The sequence below is a fragment of the Triticum urartu genome, chromosome 5A (genome assembly GCF_056163025.1).
Source record: "Triticum urartu cultivar PI428250 chromosome 5A, HENAU_Tu73, whole genome shotgun sequence".
Classification (NCBI taxonomy): domain Eukaryota; kingdom Viridiplantae; phylum Streptophyta; class Magnoliopsida; order Poales; family Poaceae; genus Triticum; species Triticum urartu.
In genome coordinates, this window is record NC_141877.1 from 548,428,299 (window position 1) to 548,452,226 (window position 23,928).

Consider the following 23,928-nt stretch of genomic DNA (forward strand, 5'->3'; position numbering starts at 1 on the left):
AATAAGCCACTTGGAACACATTAAGACAAGTATCAACCTGCCATGCAGATCAGGAGAGTATTGCATCTTCACGGAGTGGGATAACTAATATAGGGATACTCTCCTCCCAGCTGACCAACAGCTTGTCTCCCACTTCTACTTCACGGGATCTCCGATCACATAGAGTGGGTTACCACTATGGACAACTCATGCGGTGGGTCTCAAACCCATCTCCATCGATGCATTATCTATCACATTATGTGATAGACCCTTTGTGAAGGGATCTGCCAAGTTTTTCGACGTTTGGATATAATCCAACGTAATAACTCCGGAGTTCCTCAATTTTCTGACAGATTTTAGTCTCCTCTTCACATGCCTTGAGGACTTCATATTGTCCTTAGAACTGTTTATCTTGACGATCACAGTTTGATTATCACAGTTCATCAGGATAGGGGGTATTGGTTTTTCAACCATAGGTAAGTCCATCAAGAGTTCACGAAGCCACTCTGCTTCAACAGTGGCAGTGTCTAATGTTGTGAGTTCTGCTTCCAAGACTTCCAGGAAACAGCATCACCACCAAGTGTAAAAACATAACCACTTGTGGCCTTAATCTCATCAGCATCAGATATCCAGTTTGAGTCACTATAACCCTCCAGTACCCTTGGATACCCGGTGTAGTGAATCCCATAGCTCGCGGTGCCTTTCAAATAGCGCATAAGTCTCTCAAGCGCATGCCAATGATCATCTCCCGGTTTTGACATGAACCGACTCAGCTTGCTCACAGCAAAAGAGATGTCAGGCCTCGTGGCACTCGCCAAATACATAAGCGAGCCAATAATCTGAGAATACCTCAGTTGATCTCTAGCAATCCGTCGATTCTTTCGAAGCAACACACTAGCATCATATGGAGTTGGAGAAGGCGTGCAGTCGCTATACCCAAAATGACTCAAGACCTTTTCCACATAATGAGACTGAAGCAGTGTGATCCCACCATTCTCATCTCTCAACAGCTTGATGTTTAAGATAACACCAGCTACTCCTAGATCCTTCATCTCAAAACAGCGAGATAAGAAATCCTTAACCTCCTTTATTAAATCAAGTTTGGTTCCAAAGATCAATATGTCATCGACATACAGACAAAGAATAACTCCTTCGCCCCCACCATAGCGATAGTACACGCACTTGTCACCATCGTTTACTACAAAGCCGGCAGCAGTTAATGTTCTTTCGAACTTCTCATGCCACTCCTTAGGAGCTTGTTTAAGGCCATATAAAGACTTTAATAACTTGAACACCTTTCCTTCCTGACCAGGTACTACAAAACCATCTGGCTGATCCATGTAAATTTCCTCCTTCAACTCTCCATTGAGGAAAGCCGTCTTAACGTCCATTTGATGAACGAGAACACCATGTGAGGCGGCCAGTGATAGTAGCACCCGAATTGTGGTCAGTCTAGCCACGGGTGAGTAAGTATCAAAGAAGTCTTCACCTTCTTTCTGGGTATAACCCTTGGCCACAAGCCGTGCCTTGTACTTTTCAATCGTACCATCAGGTCTAAGCTTCTTCTTGAACACCCACTTACATCCTACAGGTTTGCACCCATAAGGAAGGTCAGTGATCTCCCAGGTACAGTTAGCTAAGATGGAATCCATCTCGCTACGTACAGCTTCCTTCCAGTAGTCAGCATCAGGAGATGCATAGGCTTCTGAAATAGTCCTGGGTGTGTCATCCACGAGGTACACAATGAAATCATCACCAAAAGACTTTGCAGTCCTCTGTCTCTTACTCCTCACAGGAGTTCCATTGTTACCCTCAACAGGATTCTCAACGTGTTCCATCGTAATGGTGGGTTCAGGAATTACAGTGAATTCCTCACTAGATGGAGTAGGTATCTCTTGATTTGATGAACTCGACATATCATTCATAGGAAATATGTCCTCAAAGAAAGTTGCATCATTTGATTCCATAATCGTACCAACATGCATGTCGGATACCTCAGATTTTATTATCAAAAATCTATAGCTGATGCTATGAAAAGCATAGCCCAGAAGAACACAATCCACGGTTTTCGGTCCAAGCTTGCGCTTCTTGGGAATTGGTATATTGACTTTCGCCAAACAACCCCAAGTATGTAGGTAAGAGAGTTTCAACCTTTTCCTTTCCCATTCCTCAAATGGAGTCATGGTCTTATGCTTTGTGGGAACTCGGTTTAGGACATGACACGCAGTCATTAGCGCCTCCCCCCACCATCCCTTGGATAGACCCGAAGTGTCTAACATGGTGTTAACCATATCAGTTAGAGTTCGGTTCTTTCTTTCGGCTACCCCATTTGACTGGGGTGAGTAGGGAGGCGTCCTCTCATGGATTATACCATGTTCCACACAAAACAGATCAAATTCATTGGAAAAATACTCTCCACCACGATCGGACCTAAGCCATTTAATTTTTTGATCAAGTTGGTTCTCTGCCTCAGCTTTATAGTTTTTAAAGAAAGTCAAAGCCTCATCTTTTGATTTCAGAAGATACACATAACAATATCTAGTGGAGTCATCAATCAACGTCATGAAGTATCTCTCTCCACCTTTTGTCAACACGCCATTCATCTCACAAAGATCAGAATGTATAAGATCTAGTGGCGCCAAGTCTCTTGCCTCTGCAGTCTTATGGGACTTGCGAGGTTGCTTAGCTTGCACACATACTTGGCACTTGGAGCTTTTGACAGTAGAGATTTTCGGAATTAAATTCATATTGGCTAACCGTGTCATGCAACCAAAGTTAATATGACAGATTCATGAATGCCAAATATTAGACTCATTATTGTGGCAAACATTATTAATAACTTTAGTGCAAATATCTGACAAAGATAGGCGGAACAAGCCGCCGCACTCATAGCCTTTTCCAACAAATTGACCACACTTAGAAATTACAACTTTATTGGATTCAAAAACCAACTTAAAACCATCTCGACATAAACGGGAACCGATAACGAGATTTTTATTGATGGACGGCACATGATGAACGTTCTTCAGACGCACAGTCTTCCCCGAAGTAAACTTCAGATCGACCGTACCAACACCTCGAACGATGGCATGTGACCTGTTCCCCATCAGCACGGGTGAAGTCCCTGTTGCCTGGTAAGAAGAAAACATGGAGGCGTCAGCACAAACATGTACATTGGCACCGGTGTCAATTAACCAATCAGGGGATTGAAATACTGAAAGGATGGTAGGAAAAATACCGTACCCTGATTCCTTCATATCAGTATCACCGATGACAACATTAGCGGACTTGCTGCTCTTCTCATGTTCGCGCTCCTCAAAGCGGTGAGGACACTTCAGAGCCCAGTGATTAGGATCACCGCAGACATGGCAAAGTCCCTTCCCCTTCTTATGAGAATTCTTCTTGAAGTTGGTAGAATGTGATGGCTTGTTCTTTGTATCAAACTTGCCTTTGCCCTGAGTTTTGTTCTTATTGTTTTTGAACTTGTTGGGCTGGGAGTTCTTCTTCTGTACCATGTGGGCACTAGAACCTCCCTCAGCAACTCAAGCACGTGTGTCCTTTGCTCTCGCCTTCTCTTCAACATCAAGAGTACCAATGAGATCCGCAACGGAAAACTCCTGTCTCTTGTGTTTCAGGGAAGTAGCAAAATTGTTCCACGAAGGTGGAAGCTTGGCAATGATGCCTCCGGCAACAAATTTGTCCGGCAACACACACTTGAAGTACTCAAGTTCTTTTGCGAGTGACTGTATCTCATGAGCCTGCTGTACAACAGGGCGCTCATCAGTCATCTTGTAGTCATAGAATTGCTCCATGATGTACAACTCGTTGCCGGCGTCCGAGGCACCAAACTTGGCCTCGAGCGCAGCCCACATGTCCTTGCCGTTGTCAAACGACATATACGAATCCACAATGGAGTCATCAAGAACACTCAGAAGAGCGCCTTTAAAGAGGGTATCGATCTTCTCAAAAGCTTCCAGCTGTGCTGGATTAAGATCGCCCTCAGGCTTGACCTTGGTGGCATCATAGCAGCCCATGGTCTGAAACCAGTAGACTGCTCTCGTGCGCCACCTCTTATATTGCGCCCCCTTAAAGGCAGGCGGCTTCAGATGCGTACCAAAACCACTCGGAGTAAATTGCCTATAATCAGGTTTTTGGATTGTTGGAAATATGAGCAAATTACTATGAGATTTAATCCGAATAAACAGAAGATAAATCATGATCACAGCAGCAGAGATTAAACTAATCATGCGAACTAGCATAGCAGATGAACATATCACATCTAGGGCACATACTAGAAGCATGAATTCTACCACGATCTCGAACAGGAAGGATAGAATCACATACGGTGCAGCGGGTGCAGCACCGCCGGCGTTGACGTTGTCGCCCATGTCGTCGAGGACGAGGTTGCCGAGGTTGGGGAAGAAGTCGTCGTTCGTGAAGTCGTCGCTGCCAGCAGTCGCGCGAGTGCGCTCCCCAAAAACTTGATCGCCCCTCTCCCATACAGGATCACGAGAGGCGGGGTTCCGGAGGCCTGCTGTCCCTTCTCGCGGTGCACGCCGGAAGGAGGGATGGAGAAGACTTGCTTGGCGGCGCAATGATCTGGAACGGTGGTGAGAAACCATACGAAGCTGCGGCGGCTAGGGTAGACGTCTGCCTGACTATATAGTGCGGGCCGGGTAGGTCGTGGGAGTAATCCCCACGTCCGAGTCGTCACGATCCAAAAGAATCGGAAACGGTTCAGTAATTAACGCGTACGTTAATTATTAATTAATGACTCATTAATTTTTCTATGCAGCAAAAATATAGACAACGTGCATAGCTCTGTCCTCGGCTCGGCTCAATCCCGCAACCCGCGGCGCGTCGTGACGAGGCGAGGCGTGGCGTGGCGAGGCGAGTGAGTAGGTCTCCTCTTCTGATGCTCATACAACTGGTAGAAGAGCTCACCTTATAAAGAGGTGCAATTATCTCTCAACTTCCGGGGTGGGACTAAACTTAAGCCTCACTCACTCCACTCACATGTGTGCATGAATGGGCCAAGAGAATTTCAGAATTTTAGTTGGGCTTTGGGCCAAAGGCCTACTAGCAAAATTCCAACAACATGATGCCTATGTGTTTGGCTGTTAGCATAGTGATATCCCTAATCCATTCGAGTCCAAGTCTTAGGCTTGACATTGATGCTCACATTTTTTTGGATTTATTTCAGCCCTTTTGGCGATGTGTGTTTCATTGGTGTTGAATATATGGTTTGTGCATGTATATTGTATAGTCCGGCCTACCTCCTAGTCATTGTATAGTTGAGGTTGTGGACCACCTTGTACTCCATATATACGTGCGCTATGCACCGATCAATACATTGAGTTGCATTGCCAAAATATTCGTTTCCAACATGGTATCATACCTACGATCCTAACCCTAACTCCTGCCGCCGCCGCGATCCCATCGCCGCCGCCGCCCCCCTGTGTGCCACCGCCGCCTCGCGCTTCCGCCCGCCACCCGCAGCGCCGCCACCTGCGTCGCGCCGCCATCCCTCCCGTCACGCCGCTTCACCACGCGCCGCCTCCCTCCCCTCTCGGCCATGGCCTCCCATGGTTCCACCGGTACCACTCGCAGCCGCCGCACCAACCCCTTCGATGGCCCCGATCCCGTCGTCATCCGTGACCTCAATATCCTCGCTCGGGTTCCCGTCGTCCTCGATCAACTCACCTCCACCTACTATGCCTGGAAGACGTAATTCTCCCTTGTGTTCCGTGAGTACAATCTCTGGGATCACATCGATGGCTCTGTGGACTCTCGCTTCACGGAGGACGATGAGGAGTGGACGTCCATCGATGCCACTCTTATCCGCTGGTTCTACACCACCATCTCGAAGGACCTCTTCCACACGGTGGTCTCCGCCGATGATGACGCTCACGCCGTTTGGACTAAGCTCAACGGCCTCTTCACTGACAACGTGCTCCAACGCAAGGTTTTCTTGCACGGGGAGTTTTTTGGGTGCCAGTAGCTTGACTCGTCGGTCGACGATTATTGCATGCGCTTCAAGAAGCTTGTCGACGAGCTCCGTGAGCTCGGCGAGAAGGTCTCCGACGAGCTCCTCCTCAGCACTCTCATCGCCGGCCTGAACGAAGACTTCGGGGACGCCGCCTCCAATATCCCTCTCATCACCAACCCGACCTTCCCCAAGATCGTCGCGTACCTGAAGCTGGAGGAGAAGAGGATGCGGATGTCGCACGCCCGGGCCACCCATACGGCTCTCACCGCCGGAACCCGCGGCAGTGCGCCGCCTACCGCTCCGGCTCCCCCGCCGCGGCCCGCCCAGGGGCCCCTCCACGTGCAGCCGCCGCCCGGGTTCCCATATCCCGCACCGCCGCAGGCCCCTCCGCCGCCCCCGCCCGAGCAGCAGCAGCGCCGGGGCGGCCGTCGCGGCCGAGGTGGCCGCAAGCAGCAGCAGCCGCCAGCCGCAGCACCTGCTCCCGCCGGCGCCTTGGCAGGCCGGCCAGAACCCCTGGACGGGGGTTGTTCACGCATACTCCATGCCCATACCGCGCGCCCCCGTCCCGGTGATTTGGGCGCCCGCCCGACCCCTCATCAGGCTCTATACGCGGACCCCGCGCTGCTAGCGGCCCTCCACACTGCCCCCACGCCACAGCAGTACACCGGCGGTGGCGACTGGTACATGGACACCGGAGCCACGGCTCACATGGCTGCCAATCCCGGTAACCTTCTTACCGCTCACCCTGTTCACACTGCTGCTCACATTACCGTGGGCGACGGTTCTTCCATGCCCATCACTTATGTCAGCCATGCTGCTTTTCCTTCTAACTCCATTCCATTACATCTTTCTAACGTACTCGTTTCACCTGACATCATTAAAAGTTTCATCCTGATAAGCTCAAACTCAAATCGGAGAAGTGCGTCTTCATAGGATATCCAAAGGAAACTATTGGATACACCTTCTATCACAGATCCGAAGGCAAGACTTTTGTTGCTAAATTCGGAAACTTTCTCGAGAAAGAGTTTCTCTCGAAAGAAGTGAGTGGGAGGAAAGTAGAACTTGACGAGGTAACTGTACCTGCTCCCTTATTGGAAAGTAGTACATCACAGAAAACTGTTTCTGTGACACCTACACCAGTTAGTGAGGAAGCTAATGATGATGATCGTGAAACTTCAGAACAAGATACTACTGAACCTCGTAGATCAACCAGAGTAAGATCCGCGCCAGAGTGGTACGGTAATCTTGTTCTGGAAGTCATGCTACTAGATCATGATGAACCTATGAACTATGAAGAAGCGATGGTGAGCCCAGATTCCGCAAAGTGGCTTGAAGCCATGAAATCTGAGATGGGATCCATGTATGAGAACAAAGTATGGACTTTGGTTGACTTGCCCGATGATCGGCAAGCAATTGAGAATAAATGGATCTTCAAGAAGAAGACTGACGCTGACGGTAATATTACTGTCTACAAAGCTCGACTTGTCGCAAAAGGGTTTCGACAAGTTCAAGGGATTGACTACGATGAGACCTTCTCACCCGTAGCGATGCTTAAGTCTGTCCGAATCATGTTAGCAATTGCCGCATTTTATGATTATGAAATTTGGCAGATGGATGTCAAAACTGCATTCCTGAATGGATTTCTGGAAGAAGAGTTGTATATGATGCAACCAGAAGGTTTTGTCGATCCAAAGGGAGCTAACAAAGTGTGCAAGCTCCAGCGATCCATTTATGGACTGGTGCAAGCCTCTCGGAGTTGGAATAAACGCTTTGATAGTGTGATCAAAGCATTTGGTTTTATACAGACTTTTGGAGAAGCCTATATTTACAAGAAAGTGAGTGGGAGCTCTATAGCATTTCTGATATTATATGTAGATGACATATTACTAATTGGAAATGATATAGAATTTCTGGATAGCATAAAGGGATACTTGAATAAGAGTTTTTCAATGAAAGACCTAGGTGAAGCTACTTGCATATTGAGCATCAAGATCTATAGAGATAGATCAAAACGCTTGATAAGTTTTTTCAATGAGTACATACCTTGACAAGATTTTGAAGTAGTTCAAAATGGAACAGTCAAAGAAAGAGTTATTGCCTGTTTAACAAGGTGTGAAATTGAGTAAGACTCAAAGGCCGACCACGGCAGAAGATAGAAAGAGAATGAAAGTAATTCCCTATGCCTCAGCCATAGGTTCTATAAAGTATGCCATGCTATGTACCAGATCTATTGTATACCCTACACTGATTTTGGCAAGGGAGTACAATAATGATCTAGGAGTAGATCACTGGACAGCGGTCAAAATTATCCTTAGTGGAATAAGGATATGTTTCTCGATTATGGAGGTGACAAAAAGGTTCGCCGTAAAGGGTTACGTCGATGCAAGTTTTGACACTGATCTGGATGACTCTAAGTCTCGATCTAGATACATATTGTAAGTGGGAGCAATTAGCTAGAGTAGCTCCGTGCAGAGCATTGTAGACATAGAAAATTGCAAAATACATAACGGATCTGAATGTGAAAGACCCGTTGACTAAGATTCTCTCACAAGCAAAACATGATCACACCTTAGTACTCTTTGGGTGTTAATCACATAACGATGTGAACTAGATTACTGAATCTAGTAAACCCTTTGGATGTTGGTCACATGGCGATGTGAACTATGGGTGTTAATCACATGGTGATGTGAACTATTGCTGTTAAATCACATGACGATGTGAACTAGATTATTGACTCTAGTGCAAGTGGGAGACTGAAGGAAATATGCCCTAGAGGCAATAATAAAGATATTATTTATTTCCTTATTTCATGATAAATGTTTATTATTCATGCTAGAATTGTATTAACCGGAAACATAATACATGTGTGAATACATAGACAAACAGAGTGTCACTAGTATGCCTCTACTTGACTAGCTTGTTAATCAAAGATGGTTATGTTTCCTAACCATAGACAAAGAGTTGTTATTTGATTAACGAGGTCACATCATTAGTTGAATGATCTGATTGACATGACCCATTCCATTAGCTTAGCACCCGATCGTTTAGTATGTTGCTATTGCTTTCTTCATGACTTATACATGTTCCTATAACTATGAGATTATGCAACTCCCGTTTACCGGAGGAACACTTTGGGTACTACCAAACGTCACAACGTAACTGGGTGATTATAAAGGAGTACTACAGGTGTCTCCAAAGGTACATGTTGGGTTGGCGTATTTCGAGATTAGGTTTTGTCACTCCGATTGTCGGAGAGGTATCTCTGGGCCCTCTCGGTAATGCACATCACATAAGCCTTGCAAGCATTGCAACTAATGAGTTAGTTGCGGGATGATGTATTACGGAACGAGTAAAGAGACTTGCCGGTAACGAGATTGAACTAGGTATTGGATACCGACGATCGAATCTCGGGCAAGTAACATACCGATGACAAAGGGAACGACGTATGTTGTTATGCGGTCTGACCGATAAAGATCTTCGTAGAATATGTAGGAGCCAATATGGGCATCCAGGTCCCGCTATTGGTTATTGACCAGAGACGTGTCTCGGCCATGTCTACATTGTTCTCGAACCCGTAGGGTCCGCACGCTTAAGGTTACGATGACAGTTATATTATGAGTTTATGCATTTTGATGTACCGAAGGTTGTTCGGAGTCCCGAATGTGATCACGGACATGACGAGGAGTCTCGAAATGGTCGAGACATAAAGATTGATATATTGGAAGCCTATATTTGGACATCGGAAGTGTTCCGGGTGAAATCGGGATTTTACCGGAGTACCGGGAGGTTACCGGAACCCCCCGGGTGCCATATGGGCCTTAATGGGCTTTAGTGGAAAGGAGAAAGGGGCAGCCCAAGGTGGCCGCGCGCCTCCCCCCTTCCCCTAGTCCTATTAGGACTAGGAGAGGTGGCCGGCCCCCCTCTCCCTCTTTCCCCCTCCGGGAATCCTAGTCCAACTAGGATTGGGGGGGGGGGAGTCCTACTCCCGGGAGGAGTAGGACTCCTCCTGCGCCCTCTTCCTGGCCGGCGCACCCCTCCCCCTTGGCTCCTTTATATACTGAGGCAGAGGCACCCCAGAAACACACAAGTTGATCCACGTGATCTATTCCTTAGCCGTGTGCGGTGCCCCCTGCCACCATAGTCCTCGATAATACTGTAGCGGAGTTTAGGCGAAGCCCTGCTGCTGTAGTGCATCAAGATCGTCACCACGCCGTCGTGCTGACGGAACTCTTCCCCGACACTTTGCTGGATCGGAGTCCGGGGATCGTCATCAAGCTGAACGTGTGCTCGAACTCGGAGGTGCCGTAGTTTCGGTGCTTGATCGGTCGGATCGTGAAGACGTACGACTACTTCCTCTACGTTGTGTCAACGCTTCTGCAGTCGGTCTGCGTGGGTACGTAGAAAACACTCTCCCCTCTCGTTGCTATGCATCACATGATCGTGCGTGTGCGTAGGAATTTTTTTGAAATTACTACGTTCCCCAACACCTACACCAAGCTTCACATTTTCGGTTGCTTGTGCTACCCTAGCATCGCATCCACTACTTCTCATAAGCTCGCACCACGGTCTGTGGCCTATATTTTTCTTGGCTATCCCCCCAACACCAAAGACTACCGCTGCTATGATCCTATCTCACATCGGGTCATCACTTCCCGACACGTTTACTTTGATGAGATGGTTTTTCCGTTTCAGCAGGTACCTTCGGATGTTGCGGCCTTGCCCGCTCCTGGTGACAGCCGCTCGGGCGCTTCTCTCGGGCCGCCTCCTGGCTTTGAGGGTGCCCCCCGTGCCCCGGGTCGAGTTCCTCCCCGGCCGGTTTCCTTAGGGGCTGCACCCCTCCCGGCACCTGCGATGCCCCCTGCGCCACCATCGGCGCGGGTCTCCTCGGCGCCCCCCGCGGCCTTCCCCGCGCCCTCGCCGGCGGCCTCACCCGCGGCCTCACCCGCGGCATCCGTGGTGGCGGGCTCTTCTTCGTCCTCGCCCGTCGCCCCGGACTCGCTGCCCCGCTCGATGACTCGCTCTCGGGCCGGTACCTTCCGCCCGAGTATGCGGTACACCAGCGATGAGTATCTTCTTGCCGCTTCCATCTCCGAGCCGTCCCCTCTCCCATCGTCAGCTCGAGCCGCACTTCGGGACCATCATTGGCTCGCTGCGATGCAGGAAGAATTCGATGCGCTCCAACAGAACCGCACCTAGCAGCTTGTCCCTCGGCCACCTCGTGCCAACATCATCACGGGCAAGTGGGTCTTTCGGCATAAGACTCGTCCCGACGGGACTCTCGAGCACTACAAAGCTCGCTGGGTGGTTCGAGGCTTTCGGCAACGTACGGGCGTGGACTTCACCGACACTTTTGCTCCGGTTGTTAAACCGGGCACAATCCGCACCGTGCTTCAGCTGGCCGTCTCCCGAGCTTGGCCCGTGCATCAGTTGGACGTCTCCAACGCCTTCTTGCACGGCCACCTCGCCGAGCAGGTGTTCTGTGAGCAGCCCACCGGCTTCGTCGACGCCACACATCCGTACCATGTGTGCTTGCTCTCCCGTTCTCTTTATGGGTTGAAGCAGGCACCTCGGGCCTGGTAGCAGCGCATCGCTGCCTTCCTGCAGACGCTCGGATTTACATCGACCCGCTCCGACGCGTCCCTCTTCGTGTACCATCATGGGGTTGACACGACCTACTTGTTGCTCTACGTCGACGACATCATCCTGACGGTTCCACTGTCGCGCTTCTCCAGCGGCTTACTGCTCGTCTTTGCGATGAGTTTGCCCTGAAGGACTTGGGGCCCCTCCACTACTTCCTCGGCATTGAGGTGGTTCGACGGCCAGATGGGTTCTTTCTGCACCAGCAGCGTTACGCCCATGAGCTTCTCGATCGTGCCGGCATGCTTAACTGCAAGCCTGCTCCCACGCCTGTTGACACCAAGGCCAAGGTTTCAGCTCTGGAGGGCTCTCTCGCATCCGATGCGGCCTTCTATCACTCCATTGTGGGTGCCTTACAGTACCTCACTCTGACGCGCCCCGACTTGCAGTATGCCGTTCAGCAGGTCTGTCTTCACATGCATGCTCCGCGTGACTCTCACTGGACCTTGGTGAAGCGTATCCTCCGTTACATACGCGGCACTACGTCCATGGGACTTACACTGACGGCCTCCGCCTCTACCGACCTCGTCGCCTACTCTGATGCGGACTGGGCTGGCTGCCCGGACACACGGCGCTCCACTTCGGGATACTGTGTCTATCTTGGGCCGTCTCTGATCTCTTGGTCTTCCAAGTGACAGCCCACAGTCTCTCGCTCGAGTGCCGAGGCAGAGTATCGGGCAGGGGCTAACGCCGTTGTCGAATGCTCTTGGCTTCGTCAGCTGCTCCAGGAGTTGCTTTGTGATGTTCACAAGGCCACACTCGTCTACTGCGACAACGTCTCCGCCGTGTACCTCTCCGCCAACCCGGTCCATCATCGACGAACGAAGCACATTGAGCTCGACATACACTTTGTTCGTGAGCAGGTGGCCCTTGGGCGCATCCGGGTCCTCCACGCCCCGACGGCACAACAGTTTGCCGATGTTATGACAAAAGGACTGCCTACTTCTGTTTTCGAGGAGTTCAAGTCCAGTCTTTGCGTCTCCGGCGACGCTTCGAATGCGGCGGCGGGGGGAGGGGGGGTGTTGAATATATGGTTTGTGCATGTATATTGTATAGTCCGGCTCACCTCCTAGTCATTGTATAGTTGAGGTTGTGGCCCACCTTGTACTCCATATATACATGCGCTATGCACCGATCAATACATTGAGTTGCATTGCCAAAATATTCGTTTCCAACAATTGGGAGGAGACGATCACATCGACTATGAATGTGCCTATGATGACTTTATTAATTTCTTTTTTCATCAGACCGAACATAATCCCTATGTGCCGGCTTAGTACCTCTAAGGTACTCATATGGGTAAGCTGTACATACTTTGCGTTCATAGTGATGAGTGTATGTGTGTATGTATGAGCGTCTCTGTTTGTATTGTGTTTAAATGTTGCTGATGGTCTATGCCAGATCTGCCAAAGACTTCATTTTTCTGGTTAGTTCGGCCAGTCGACTACCCAATTCCGACCATGAGGGAAAGACCTAAAATCCCCATTCAGATTGACCATTTGAAGGTAGTTGGTCTGAATCCCGTGACAATAACAAGATGCATGCCCACTCTGTCGTCCGCCTTGTTCTTTGCCCATTGATTGGTCTGGTATAGATTTGGACCAATGCACGCGTTCACTCCATGTGGATTACCATGTGGATTTCCGTCACCTGCCAATCCTACCACACCTTTGACGCACACCATGAATAATTGAAATTCTAGCAATCTAGCAAAGGCTAGCAAGTGATCATGCACATACTACGTACTAAGCTAACCCATTCCGGCCAAATCGAGTACTTACTACCGAGACCAACTAATGACTTATAGACCCTCATGAGACCAATCGATGTGGCATATATGGCCAAGTAGAGCTATTCTGACTGCAAAAGTTAAAAACACTGATAAATAAATCTGGATGTTTTTCGCAAAAAAAATATCTGGATATATGAGCCGAGTAATTGGGCTCGACCCGAGCATCTAGCAAAGCCTAGCTATCTGAGTGGGCTTAAACACAACATGGAGGAACATCGATGGTAGAATTAAGAAAATCGAAGGGAAGATGTTCTTTCTCGGAAAAAAAAAAAAGAAGCTTTGGATAACTATAACTGTGCCATATGTGCGGACAACACAGAAGAAACTTTGTTACAGCTCTTCTAGAATTGCCCATTTGCCCTGCAGTGCTGGGACCATGTCATTCCACTCAGCAAAAGAGGTATATCAATGTTAGATGACATTCAACTTGCTCTCCTGCACCTGCCACATGACATTGCACTGGGCATTGTGATTATGGGTTGCTGGGGTATATGGTCCATCAGAAATGACAAAATCTTTAAGTCGGCTGCTCCTACCAGGTTGGATCCACTACTTACAGGAAGGACTATGGGCTGCTCATATCAAAGCCAAGCCAAAAAAAAGAAGAAAATATTAGAATTTGGGTAGATCAGAACTTATAATCTTTCGATGACAGTCTTTCGTAGAACGGGTATTGGTTGATAGTATTTTCTCTCTACTTTGCATTTGTACATATGATTTATTAATGAAAATACCATAGAACAATGGGTCTAGTGTACACGGTTCAAAAAAACTAACAAAAGAGAAGCTGTTGCAGAAATCCAATTTGGCTCTAGGGAGGATGTGCTTCTCCATGCCAAAAATTTATTTTGCAAATGCTGTTTATTTTTTTGAAAAAACACATGTGTTCATTATCACATCTAGATGCTACATGCAAATTATTAGGGGGGAACTTGAGCATTTTGATCTGCTCAAACAAAAAAAAACGTCAAATGTTACCTCCAAATCATACACTTAGTTTTATTTATTTCACCGACGAAGCACTGACATTCGGTTTCACATGAAAAATTTCAAGCATACTTGTTGCAATATCATGAACATCTACTAGAAAAACAGAATTCCCAAATTGTATTTACTATTTTTTTTTAATTTACTGTTCATCAAGGAGCATGCTCCCCATAGCCAAAATGGCGCTCCCGAAGATGTTGCACCAACTTCAAGTTGTATATGTCACACCAAATTGATACTGGCCTTTCCGATAAGAAATAAGATTATATGTAACAAAAGAAACCAGTCTACTTTTAATCCATTGCTTTTGCTTGTAGATGCTGGTGGAGCTCAGTCTGTTCCACATCCTTCTAACATTTTTATTTATACTCGGATATGTTTGAGTTTAGTTCTTAAAGCTTTGCCAAGTATCATTCATACACCGGACGCATCCTGCAATATTATTTCCTCTGCTCTGCTGTACAATGACAGCAGTTTTTTTTAATTAGGTGCATATAGTTTTCAATTTTAATGGTTAAAGAAATTGACGGTTTGGTTTTGTTGCACATAATTTATTTATTTATTTATATTTTTTGTCAGTAGTTACTTCCACCTTTCTTGTAGAAAATTTCAATCAAAATCGTCACCTTCAAACCACAGTTGGCAATTGTGTAAAATAAAACCAAACAAGGTGTCATACAACACCGGCATGCAAACTACTCCCTCCGTTCCTAAATATAAGTCTTTTAAAAGATTTCACTATAGACTACATACGGAGTAAAATGGATGAACCTATACTCTAAAAGACGTCTATATACATCCGAATGTAGTCTCTATAGTTGAATCTCTAAAACGACTTATATTTAGGAACGGAGGGAGTACATACTAGCCTTCCGAGACCAGTTTGTATGGTGAGCAAACTTTGAACGTAAAAATAGAATTTATTTATATCACAATTCAAGAATTACCAACAAAAAAGCCTCCTTGACCAATCGTACATCTATGGCCAAGTAAGCCTAAATAACGGTAGATTGCCCATTTCGTTATGGGAGCAGCAACCAAGCCTGTGTAGTGGTCTATAGTTAACACACGAAGCTCATTTGGTTTCACAAAAAAGATCCAACGACCTACAATTCACGAACGTGTAGATCCAAAGGCTAAAAGCGTTGATGGCGTGAGAAGACTGAAGAGGTAGATTTTTTCCTTGCGAAGGGAGGCTAGATGATGTGCACCCGCGAGACTTTGAAGTCCATTCTCTTTTACTCTTTCACTAGATGACCCGTTGCGCCAATGGCGCAAAGGTCGAGTGTAAGCCAAATATTGAAAGAGTGTGCATTAACATATTGTTGTTCGAAAAGCATATATAGCTCATGATACTATATGCAGCAAGTAAGTGATAGTCATACGCACAGGATTGTCAAAGATCAAAAATGATGCACTAAGTCATGTAGGAAAGGATTCTTGTGATCTGTTTAGATTGGATAGACAATCATATAGAGGCCTTTGGACGTGCATTTGAAGACGAAAGCATATATTTCTTTTATCATGGTTGTTTCAAAAGCATACTACACAACAGTCTAAGTAGCAAATAACCGATAGCTAAATGCACATGATGGTCTTAGGGGATCACATAAGATCCAAAAGGATGATAAACACAGACGTCTTGGTAGGCATTTATACTGATATTAAGTTATATAACAAGGAGCTTTTGCAGTTTGCTTATATTGAGTAGACGATCAGGCGTGGTCCCTTGGAAGTGCATTTGAAGGCAAAAGCATATGCTTGCCATTTGTTCATGTGTGCCTGACGGAAGAAGTTGCTCCAACCTTTAGTGATGGTGGCCTTTTTGTCAACACCCTTGATAAAGCGGGTTGTGACAGCAGTAGTTTCATCTCCAGTAGTGATTGGCAGTTCCACATGGTCAGCATTCATGTGTGGGAAAAGGGAACCGTAGAAAAGGGAACGCTAAAGTACTGAAAATAACAGTAAAGGTTAGTTACTATATCATTTTATACCATGCTATTGCATGAAATTGGACAGAGCAATTGCAAAAGATTACCATTCTTTTGCGGTCTGTTGCAAATGTTTCTGTCATGTGGCACACATAGCAGCGATCAGGCATGGTGGTGCTGCGGATGATCTTTCACAGTCTGCGAACATTATGGTTGTAGAGCTTAACTGTGGTGCCCCACACAATGTGGGGACTAAACTCATCTAAGTAGTGGATGCAAGGCTCACCTATGTTAAATTGTATAAAGCTATATCTTTTAGCAGTTGTTGTGAGAGTTGTTGGAATGAGAAGAGTAATGTAGCCCTTACCACGGAGAATGTACTTTCCTGGCTTTAGATTGATTTTCTTGACTTTGAACTTTCGGATTGAGTATACTCGTATGGCTTATTGTGCTTGCGACGCAGTGGTTCGTCTGTGGTGAATAGATAAGCATATCATGGTAAGAGTTTGCAACATCAAATAGAGGACAACATAAACAAACAGAAGACCTTTTAAATGGGGGGTGTCACACATGTACTCGCACGGGCGCCGGACTCACCAGCCCAAAGGAATTGATCGTGATTTTTTGGAAAGATTAACATTTTTCGTGCCTGTGAACTAAGCCTAGCTTTCCTCTGAGGCAAGCAACCAGAAACCCTAGCCGTCGCCAAGAGAGCCAATCCTTCAGGCACCGTCTATCGGCGCCCCCCTCCACCGGCGATCACTTGGTCGTCGGTGGTGAGGGGGGTCACCGTATCCCCCTCTAACCATCCAACCAATGTCGCAAAGGACGAGAACAAGCCAAGTATTGAAAAAGTACACATAAAAATATCTAGAGACAGATTAAAACATATGGAAATAAAAAATTGTTGCTAGCAATGTCATGATTTCTCTAACCAGTGTAAACATATATAAATAGTCTTCTGGAAATATTACTAGAAGGGCAGTTGATTACATATATAGAACAAGTGATCACAAACTTGTTTTGAGACAGTGATGAGGTCTAAGCGGAAAGTCAATTTGGCTCCCGGGTGCATTTGCACCCGGGGCCATTTTTGATTTTTTTCAAATGTCAAAAAAAATTGAGACAATTTTTTTTTATCTTTGTCACATACAAATGCTACCTGCAAATTTTGAGACAGAAAAGTTAAGCATTTTGGCCTGCGCAAAAACACAAATCAAAGACCAAATGTCACCCAAATTTTGTTTTTTTCACCGACGAAACACTGTTGTTCCGTTCCGCATGAAATTTGTCAAGCATGTTTGCTACACCAACATGATCATCTACAAATTTTTTCAGAATTTTTTGAAAATATTTAAATTGTCTTCTCGGGGTACTATTCATCCGGGTGCAAATGCACCCTTGCACCCGGGAGCCAAAATGCCTCCCCTGGTTTAAAATGATTTCGCAAAAAAAAGAGGTCTAAAGTGTACATGCAGTATCATACACGAATGGAAATCTAAAGGCTATAGATATCTTGCTCGGAGCAACGTCAAAAAGGCAAAGATACTGGATCGATTGATACGAAACAAAAGGTGGCTGCTGTTGGTTAGGACATGTAGACTGAAGGGCATCAGAAACTATCTTGTGTAATATAGCGTAACCTCTGCATCAATTCTTCAATGCTTGGATACTTTAGTTCTTTTGATAAAACTGTTTTTACACCAGTAGCAGCATGCCCATGGCGCAAAAAGCGACAGATTTAAAATTAACTTAATAGATACTTATATCCTATTATTATAATTATTATATGGTACAGGCTAAAAGGAAGTCAAGATGAGTAGGAATAGATTGCACGGAACGGTACAGATCATACCAGTACATGCAGTGTAAATTAGCAAGATAAACAAAATTACAATTGTGCCATTGGGACAAAGAACCACACACTCTCGACACCTATACACACGCGTCACAACGTAACGCCAGAGGTCACCACGTGGTTGACTGTTGGTCTTGTTCCATCCACCAGTTCATTGTCTTCGTCCCGTTCCTTTCCCATTCTACTCGTACTGAAGTGAGAAAGCACCTGGTGGTGCCCGGTGACGCCGCTTTGGGCTGCAGCTTGGCAGCAGAGCGGCTCCTGCTGCAGTTCAGAGGCGTTGCAGCTCCATCTGCATCTTGGTGGCCCGGCAGCTACGGCTGTAGCTTGGAGCCACAGAACTGGCAAATGGTGCCGCGGTTGCTTGTACCGGTGAGCCAAATCCTCAGTTGCCCTGTCGCTCCCAGCCGTAGGTGGCGTCAGTTTCGGCTGTGCCAGCACTCCCTGAAGCTGGTAACTTTTCACGCCAAGAGATGCTCTAGCAAGACCATGGCAGCCGCCGTTGCCACTCAGGTGAGAACTAACCTCCTTCGGTGTTTGATGAATCCGTAGATTTTTTCTGTCTGAGCTTTTTGCTACTATGCTAATAGTCAAGTCTCGAGGGCAGTGTTGATACTTAGCTGAGTGATTCAACAAAGGAGCACTAATTAGTGGCTGGGACTACTCCAATCATTCAGCTGGGTATATTTTATAAGATACTTAGTTGAGTGACGGCCTTTAGATGTTTCAGATGCTGAAGAGTATTTTCTAATTAAATCATTTGAGTTTACTGTGCTTTCTCTGCAGGAGCAACCTGAAGCCAAAAGAACACAAAATTGTACAAACTAAAATAAAGACATGTCCACATGCCTAATAACTTTGAAAGTCTGAGTCCTACTACAATAGTTCAAACAATCAATAGTCAAAAGAGGCTAATTAAGGTACTGTTATAAGGTACTTAACTTTAACTGGGCACACATAATATATGATTGAAGAATTTAGATAAGATGCCAAGGGTTCTTCACTCTATATGGCACTAACCTGAACACTAAACCATGGTTGTCATTGCATAGCTCTAGATTAAATAATAAGAATATAACCAAAAGATTTATGCATTAGTGCATGAACAAATAGAAAAAAAATAAGCCTATAATATCCCATGCTATATGCACACCAAGTGAAGGCCAAACAGAAGATCGCCAATAAGAAAAATAGAACTATGTGAGTATAAATTTTCAGGAAACGATAGAATGGTGAGATTCATTGTGCAATAATGATTATAAGCTCGGGTATGTAAATTTGAACAAATAGAAGATTAAGAAAGGGAAACATGCAACAAAAAAAGCTTTCGAAAAGCAGTAGTATTTTTACCTCTGTAACAGAGGAAGTACAAAAATGTATTAGTTGGCAGCACTCCGGATGGCGAATTGCCTAGGAAAAAGGACCAGTAGGTATAATAATGGTGTTACTTTCTTGCACAAGAACCAAAACTTCGCCAAAAAGTAAAAAATATTGGGCACATTGCACCTTTATTTTCCCTGTAATCCTTACCTTTTCTTCTAGACTGTATGATGCCGGTGCAAGCTAGCCAGCATCTTCAGATTAGTCCATCCAAAAAGCACACCAAAGGTAACAGTTGGATTGATTGTATCATCCCTGAAACACCATTATTACAAATTCAGTTGCCGCTTAATAGTAAATAGAAGTGTACTGCTTGCTTATCACGCTTACTTAGGACTCATAGGCCTTATCTAATCCCTCTCCGGCCAAAGCAAACCATCTATCTATGCGAAATAGGCAAGAGGTAGGCAAAGATGCTATATACCTAAGAGTATATGTCAATCTAAACTAAAGTACTGCTCACAAGAAAGCGAGCATGATAACACATCGTTGCTTGCTCTAATAATAAATAAGTTGTTGGAAAGGAGGAGGCTATTTTATTTATAAAGTTTAGTTTAGTGATTTAGTACAAATTAATAAGGACATGTCCAAACCTGACAGGCACAACAACCTCAAATGCATGGGGATGGTTTGGTTAAATTAGGATGAGCAGAAATGAAACACACCATATACATTTTCCATGCTTCAACATATATCCATGAAAAGCAGAGAACTATTACACGTCCTCATATACTCACTAAAGAAGTAGAGAATAGCAATTGCTACTAAACTATCTGTATGCATCCACATACACTAATTAGAAAAACAGAGTAATGTGTGCATGTTATATAAGTTAGTCGACTACCAATCATACGAACCTTTCTTTAGCATGTTTGAGAAGAATAACACGGCAGGATCGACCAAAGCAATCTTTCGCTTGAGTTGCTTATCCTTGGTCGTTTCCAGAATCCAGGTAAAAAATATGTACGTATATGGTGTTTCTCCATAGAAAGGATCTCCTCTGGCGCTGGGGGACATTTGCATTATCTACTGTCTCTCCTCGGATAGTGCCTCATCAACAGTTGAAACCAAGTCTCCCCCTCCAAGAGTTTGTTCCAAATGTAGATCATCCTTGAGAAGCACACGTTAGAAAAATGTAGGTCAGTATGCCTAGAGATAATTATTCTGAATGCAAACAAGAAATAAAAAAGAAAGAGAAAGAACTTACTTGCTAACTGGGTGCAATATACTGTTAAGAGATTGGATAGCCTTGCATCCCATGACTTCAGAACACTGGAATCTTGCATCTGCAATGTGAGGCCACACATTGAATGGTGATAAAAGAGTACGGTTAGCGTTACTACATGGAAGAAATTAGTTTTTTATAATTGTCTTAAATAAGTAAGCCCTGAGTTGCATAAGATAAACTAAGCAAACCAACAGCTGATAAGTTTTTCCTTTCAGATAATGTGGAGCGTCAAGATACTCTTATTAAGTAGATGGGTGTCCCTCGGTAGAATTTACGAACTGTCAAACTACTAACTTTATGTTAAAATCATGAAACAACAGAACTTACTTTGCTAAATTACTAATAATATTTTAACGATGAAACAACAAAACTGATTTATATCTTCTTGTTAATAATAGCTTGTCAACTCATGGTTATACTTGGACAGGGAGACTCACATATGAATCATGAGATATGGCAAGAGTTATTCTACTATTGTTAGTCTTAAACCCCAGAACTGATGTGTATGCTATAAACGCTGGACATCTGAACTCTCTGAATAAAAATAAATGGACAGGTTTACTCGAAGTCAACTGAATGTAAGCAACATAAACACAACAAAAAGGATAAACAAAGAGCACACAAAGAAAAGCGAGAACTCTGATTGTACAGATAGAGAGGAAGCACCTGTTTACCACATGCAATTCTTATTGCATCCAGACCTTCACCAATCCTATTGGCGTTGTAATGAACTTCGGCCTCCTTCACAAAATTTAGTTTCAGAATTGGACAAATTTGCTTCTTTGGCCTCCAATTTGCTGCTCCCTATTGAGGATACCCGCCACATGTATGTCACAGCTCCAACAACATGAGAGTGGGGACTCCCAGCATGCCGAAGCTGGAAAGACCAAGTAAGCCGCAGTTATCATTCCAAACACTATTCTACCTATATTGTGTATGGTAAATATGCAAATGCCACAGCTTTCTCAATGCAAATACCTTGCATAACTTTATCTCGTAGATAATTCAAATCAGGTGCTTTATCTGTAAGAGCAGGCAAATAACCATTCCCATAATAGATAATAGGGAGTCCTACAAAAGTTAGCCAGCAACAAGATTAGTTCGTTAAACTAATACAAATGGAAATCGATATTCGGCAATGAAGATAACCAGTAAAACCATAGAGAATAAAAATAAAATCAGCCCATGATCATTTTGTTCTTTGCTATTCTTTAAAGCTAACCACACCTGATTTTGTAAGAATCTGCTGTTTCTGAAGGAATATTTTACCCATGAATAAAGAGATGGTTTAGAAGTGAGTAACATGCCTCTGCAATTTCAATGATGCTTTCATTCTCTCTTCAAAGAACAAAATTAATAACAAACCCAAAGCAAGGGTGGGGAGGCAAGGGATTTTAGGGAGAAAAAGATGGTGCAGAAGTTGGTACCTGTGCACGGGTAATAGCACATCCCAACCATCGTCCACGTGCGCGTTGCTGGTCACCACCTTCCACCTGAGAACTGGCAGGTCCAGCAGACATCGACTGTCGTTGAGGTGCAAGCATGTTATATAATCAAGCATGTTCATGGCTGAACTCACTCTTCTTTCAACAAAAAATTAAATAGTAAAGTGAAGTGAAATGAGAAAAGACTAATATGTATAACAATGTCAAAGTCTCTGTGACAAAGAAGAAACATCACAATAAAGGTATCCATAATACACACATGTACCTGTCAAGATGAAAGAAGCAACACCTTTCAATAGAGAAATAGGCAATAATAATCGACTGCGTCTTCCCAAGCTAGCTCTTCATTCACACCGACCTATGACCAAGAAAATGAGAAATTTGAAAATTTCATCATGCTAATGGTGCACGCAAATGAAGCTGAAATTATATATTCCATGAGGTGATGAAACCTACCTCTACAACAATCCAAATCATGCCAGGCCGATGAACAAAAATGGCATGCAACAGCCTCTGGTTTAGTAGTTACCCACTGTACCTAATTTGAACCAGCACAAAATTATTGCATATTTGCCTTTTTCCTGAGACCATTTGTATTTGGGAAGCATTTAGGAAGGAGCTGCAGATATTCATTTCTGTACTTGTTAATTCATTCCGACTTGCGTAATAGCCAACTAAACCAAATCATCCAAAAGAAATGAGATAATCTTCTTCACTGTGGTTGTTCTATAATAAAGTCCATGATGTAAATAGAAATAAAAGCATCCTGAGCTCCTTCAATACCTAAATTGCAAAAATTTAATGGGACTACTCAACTTATTATCTTTGACTGGAACTAAATAATAGAAAAATAAAATCACATGACTTACATGGATTAATTCTCCCATGTCAGCCTTTTTGGATTTTCATCAAACAACTTGTAGACATAGAAAAACAAAATCTACACAAACAAAATGAGAAGCTCTGTGAGTAGGGGACTGGAAGAAAAGGGGAGGAATAAATCAGTAAGAAGAGAAGGGACCTGAAGTCGAGCTGCAACCAGGCGAACGCTCGGCTGCTCAATCTGGGCAAACAACATAAGGAACTCATATTAGCACCTAACAAATACACATGTACATGTACGCCTAGAAAGCTTAGAATTTACAGGACAAACAACAGGCAAATATACTTCACTTCTGAATTTGGGCAAACAACATAAATAAATCATATTATTACCTTTGGGATTAGGGAAGCCGAGAGAAACTGGAAACATGTGGGGGCACAATATCTATTTATGCTCAGAAAACAAATTACCAAATATCCGGCCACAAGGGCGTGCGTGAGAGGACGAAGGAGAGAGCGTGCCTGAGAGGATGTAGGCGAGGACGCGGGGACTGATCTCTCGAGTGGATGGACGGCAGCGCGAAAGCCAGACGGAGCCAGCCGTCTCTGCGACCCATGCTCCTCCTGTCGTCGACGGCGATGTGGACCACCACTGTGGCTCGAGCTCCTCCCGGGGTCGCCGCTGCACGTGTAGAGATGGAGGCGGGGTGCAGCCTCCCGTGCATCGCGCCGCCCCCAGCCTCCTCGCAGCTCCCGATTCAGGAACGGATCGAGCCGCCGCCAACTGCCAGGTCGCCCCCGACCTCGCCAGCGCAGGCCGACGCCGGCCGGTGACCCTCTCCCGTCAGCCGCCACACCTCCCTCTCCTCTTCCTCTCTCT

The 23,928-nt window shown here is 45.2% G+C and overlaps 1 long non-coding RNA gene across 1 annotated transcript; it reads right to left on the reverse strand.

Moving 5' to 3' along the window:
- Positions 1-18,158: 18,158 nt before the first annotated feature.
- LOC147972749 (uncharacterized) lies at positions 18,159-23,003 on the reverse strand. Its single transcript, XR_015603504.1, has 9 exons — positions 22,683-23,003; positions 22,492-22,584; positions 22,209-22,304; positions 21,448-21,852; positions 20,761-20,839; positions 20,411-20,663; positions 19,704-19,808; positions 19,524-19,583; positions 18,159-18,793 (listed from the first exon to the last, which is right to left on the reverse strand). It is a non-coding gene; the product is annotated as an uncharacterized LOC147972749 (long non-coding RNA).
- Positions 23,004-23,928: the final 925 nt, after the last annotated feature.